At 40.6% G+C, this 4,928-nt stretch overlaps 1 pseudogene; it reads left to right on the plus strand.

Annotated features, from left to right (window-relative positions):
• The first annotated feature begins 2,357 nt into the window (after positions 1 to 2,357).
• On the plus strand, positions 2,358 to 3,405 carry LOC123253549 (annotated as a pseudogene).
• The last annotated feature ends 1,523 nt before the right edge of the window (positions 3,406 to 4,928 follow it).

The following is a 4,928-nucleotide window of genomic DNA, read 5'->3' on the forward strand; positions in this document are numbered from 1 at the left end:
TGGCTACTGTTGTTTGGGGAGTAGATTGAGAGAGAGCAAAAACATGGATCATGTAACCATGGGAAGAAATTCTAAAAAAGAAAAAAGAAATAAAAATAAAAATAAAATAAAATAAAAGTGTCAAAAAGCTGAGTGGAGGCTGAATGGGCTCCTTTCCTCAGCAGGCCTCCCTTCTGACTCCAACCCCCAAATTTTGGATGGATTCTAAGGAGGACACACACCAGGACATTAGTTTTGTATTAGTCAGAGCTCCTCTATGAAAAAGTCCAACTATGCTATTCCTCTTCCTCGAAGTTCTCTCTTGGCTTACTCTGGTTTGCTGTGAGCTCCAAGATGGCGGGGTTTAGGGGCTTCTGGGTAAATATGGTGGTAGAGAAAATAGAAGCTGCTTATTAGGTAGTAATTATTTAAGAATTAAGGTTCAGATAGCAGGCTGGAGCTGGAGAATTCTAAGATAGAATGAAGGAGGAGGAAGTGCATGTGCCCTAAGAGAGAGAGACTCCATTAGTGGTGGGCAAAAATTGTTGCCAGCCTGGGAGATCTCAGAGCAAATGACACCCTACATGCTGATTTCCCTGGGATCCTGTGTGATGGTGGATTCTAACAAAGAGGACAAGAACAACAGAGAAAAACCAAGCAGAGGAGGAGTTTGAGACCTGGTGGACAGCACCTCAAGTTCACTCACTCTTCTTGGTATCTTTGACCACCTAGTGTTTTGGCATCCTGATCATCTGCGGATTACTTTGAGAACCCTCAAAGCCAGCCCACTGATACATAGCTATACCATTCAAGGCTGGCTGGTACGAGGCTTGAATCAGCTCGCAGAGACTGCACTGCTTCTTGGGCCCGGCCTGTTAGATCACTTAGATTAGAGTAGAAATAAGTCCTCCCCTTGCCCAGTGGTTTTATCCTTTAGATTTTAAGAATAGAAATTCCTTTCCCACCTTTTAGTTAAACATATTTAAAGCTTGTAAGCCCTTTTTACCTTGCCTGCTTTTTTCTAGACTCTGACCTAGGGAGAGCAGGGAGACAGTTAAGATTAAGTGCCATTCCTGTGATAAATCAAGAGAACTCCTTATCCTGGTCAAGTCTCTCCTACAATCCAGTATGTGTAGCCACAAATATTTATATTATATCTTAACAACCCTGATGCCCTCCATTATCTATATTTTCTATACCTCTCCTAACCGAAACATATAGGACTCCTCAAGGGAACATAAAAACATCAGATGAAGTAAGGGACCCCACAATAGGGTGCCGCATTAAAGGATGAAAACCAGGGCAAAAAAGTTAGAGCAAATTTGGGGCACCCATTAACGCCTTGGCAGCTTCCTGGGGTCACCAGGGCCTCTTCCTGAGAGCAGCAAGACTTAAGGCTAAAAAACACGTGGACTTTGAACATAGACCCTGAGCACAGGCACGGTTGCCACTGCAGACACGGATTCTGAGCACAGGCATGGACTTTGGTTGGGATCCAGTGCAGAGGGGAGCAAGACTGTGGAAGCAGTACCCTGAGACTGTTAAAGGAGCTTTGGGCAGAGGAACAAGCAAGGGAACCAACAGAAGGCTTGACCCTGAGAACAACTAGACCTGAGACCTCAGGAATATAAAGAGGGCAGACAGACCCTGAGCATGAGGATAAAGCTGAGAGGGCATGGGGCTCACAATGGCAAGTCAGAGACAAGAACCCCAAAAGAGAAAGATCAAAAAAAATCTTTAACACTTGACAACTTTTGAATAGAAAAAAATCCAGACAACAGAGCAAATAACAGAGAACAAACAAGTAATCATATCTAAACCTTCCCAACAAAATGAAAACTGGTCAAAAGTTATTGAAGAGTTCAAATCTGAGATTATGAGAAAGGTGGTAGAAAACTCGCAAGAAAATAACAGTTTAAAAGGGAGAATTTCTCAATTAGAAAGTGAGGATGAGAAATCAGATTAATTGATAAGCAAGTTGAAGAGCAGAAATGACCAGCTGGAAGCCTTGAAGAACCAAACAGACGAGATTAAAAAGGAAAAACCAAAATGTTATAGCCAAAAACCAATCGCTAAAGTCTAGAATTGAGCAATTAGAAAAAGATGCCCCCAAATCAAAAGAATTGATAAGCAAATTAGAGACCAAAATCAAACAGCTGAAAAACAGGATAGACCAAATTGAAAAGTAAAATCAGGAACAGGATGAGAGCAGACACAGCACAGGCAGCAGCAGTGCAAGCTTCGCCCACACTGCCCCTCCGCCAATGTGCCTCAACCCCGACTTGGAGGAACCACCTCTAAAGGAAGAAAATGAAGTTCCAGATGATGAAACCATTAATCAGATGATTGCCTGACATGAGGAGGAATTTGATCTTTTCATGCGCATGGATTTGGATCGTAGATGAGAGGAAGCTCGAAACCCCAAAAGAAAGCCACGCCTGATGGAAGAAGATGAGCTTCCATCTTGGATCATTAAAGATGATGCTGAAGTTGAGAGGCTGACCTGTGAAGAGGAGGAAGAAAAGATGTTTGGGCACGGCTCCCGCCACCGGAAAGAAGTCGACTACAGCGACTCACTGACCAAGAAGCAGTGGCTCAAGGCCATAGAGGAAGGTACATTAGAGGAAATAGAGGAAGAAGTCCGATAGAAGAAGTCATCTCGGAAACGCAAAAGGGACAGTGATGCTGGTTCTTCAATACCAACAACCAGTACTCGCAGCCGTGACAAAGATGATGATAGCAAAAAGCAAAAGAAACGTGGCGGACCCCCTGCTGAAAAGCTCTCCCCAAACTCACCAAACCTCACCAAAAAAATGAAGAAGATTGTGGATGCTGTGATCAAATACAAAGACAGTAGTAGTGGACGCCAGCTGAGTGAGGTGTTCATTCAGCTTCCTTCCCAAAAAGAACTGCCAGAGTACTACGAGCTCATCCGCAAACCTGTGGACTTCAAGAAAATAAAGGAATGGACCCAGAACCACAAGTACCAGAGCCTTAATGACCTAGAGAAGGATGTGATGTTGCTGTGTCAGAATGCCCAGACCTTCAACCTAGAAGGCTCACTGATCTATGAAGACTCAATTGTCCTACAGCCTGTTTTCACCAGTGTGAGACAGAAAATTGAAAAAGAAGGATGATAGTGAAGGAGAAGAAAGTGAAGAGGAGGAGGAAGGAGAAAAGGAAGGATCAGAATCTGAGTCTCGCTCTGTCAAAGTGAAGATTAAACTTGGCCGAAAAGAGAAAGCATAAGATCGGTTAAAGGGTCGGAAACGCACCAGTCGGGGATCCGGAGCAATACCAGTAGTGAGTGATGATGACAGTGAAGAAGAACAGGAAGAGGATCGCTCAGGAAGTGGCAGTGAAGAAGACTAAAGCAGACATTCCATGGTGTAGACCCCGAGAGCCCCTCTTCCTTTAGCTGTAACGGGTAGCAATAAGTGTAGTATCAGACTTCAGTAAACTGTATAAAAATCTTCCATATTAATACTGCAGAGAAGATGTAGAACTGTTTGTGTCTTGCCTTGTCCTGACATCAGTAGCGTTTGTAACAGCATTAACTGTTTAAAAGGAAAAAAAAAAAGAATTATGAATTGGGAACACTTGATATCGATTTTTTCTTTTTCTGGCAGTACTGTTTCAGTGGCAGTATTGAATCACTGTAGTTTAAACTGTGGATGCATGTGTGTAGCAGTCCACTACTAGTACTGTATTTTATTCAACAGGTCAAAGTCGTCAGGTGCCACCTGTCCATGGGAGATGCTGGCCCTGGCGAGTGTGTGTGTGTCAACGTCACTGGATTTCAGACAGTAATAAATTAAAACAAAAAAGAAAAAAAAAGTAAAATCAAAAGAATATAGCAGAAAACCAGACTCTAAAGACAAGAATTGGGTAAGTAGAAGCTAATGATGTCTCAAGACAACATGAACAAATAAATGAAAGTCAAAAGACTAATAAATCAATAGATGCTGAAAAAAGCCTTTGACAAAGTACAGCATCCATTCCTATTGAAAATACTGGAAAGTATAGGAATAGAAGGACCTTTTCTAAAACTAATAAACAGTATATACCTAAAACCAACAACAAGCATCATATGCAATGGGGATAAATTAGAAGCCTTCCCAATAAAATCAGGAGTGAAACAAGGATGCCCATTATCACCTCTATTATTCAACATTGTACTAGAAACACTAGCAGTAGCAATTAGAGAAGAAAAATAAATTGAAGGTATCAAAATAGGCAATGAGGAGACTAAGCTATCACTCTTTGCACATGATATGATAGTCTACTTAAAAAATCCTAGAGAATCAACTAAGAAGCTTGTAGAAATAATCAACAACTTTAGCAAAGTTGCAGGATACAAAATAAATGCACATAAATCATCAACATTTCTATATATTTCCAACACATCACAGCAGCAAGAGGTAGAAAGAGAAACACCATTTAAAATCATACTAGACAATATAAAATACTTAGGAATATATCTACCAAAACAAACACAGGAATTATACGGAAACAACTATGAAACACTTTCCAAACAAAAAAAACTGGATCTAAACAATTGGAAAGCCATTGATTGCTCATGTGTAGGACAAGCTAACATAATAAAAATGACCCAAATTAGTTTACCTATTTAGCGCTATACCTATCAAACTACCAAAAAAATTTTCATGAATTACAAAAAAAAACTATAACAAAGTTTATTTGGAATAACAAAGATCAAGAATATCAAAGGAAATAATGAAAAAAAAATGTGAAGGAATTATGCCTAGCAGTACCAGATATTAAACTATACTATAAAGCAGTGGTCATCAAAACGGTATGGTACTGGCTAAGAGACACAAGGAAGGTTCAGTGGAATAGACTTGGGGTAATTGACGTCAGCAAGACAGTGTATGATAAACCCAAAAGAGCCCAAATTTTGGGACAAAAATCCACTATTTGTCAAAAAC

Source organism: Gracilinanus agilis, chromosome X, assembly GCF_016433145.1.
Source record: "Gracilinanus agilis isolate LMUSP501 chromosome X, AgileGrace, whole genome shotgun sequence".
Lineage (NCBI taxonomy): Eukaryota > Metazoa > Chordata > Mammalia > Didelphimorphia > Didelphidae > Gracilinanus > Gracilinanus agilis.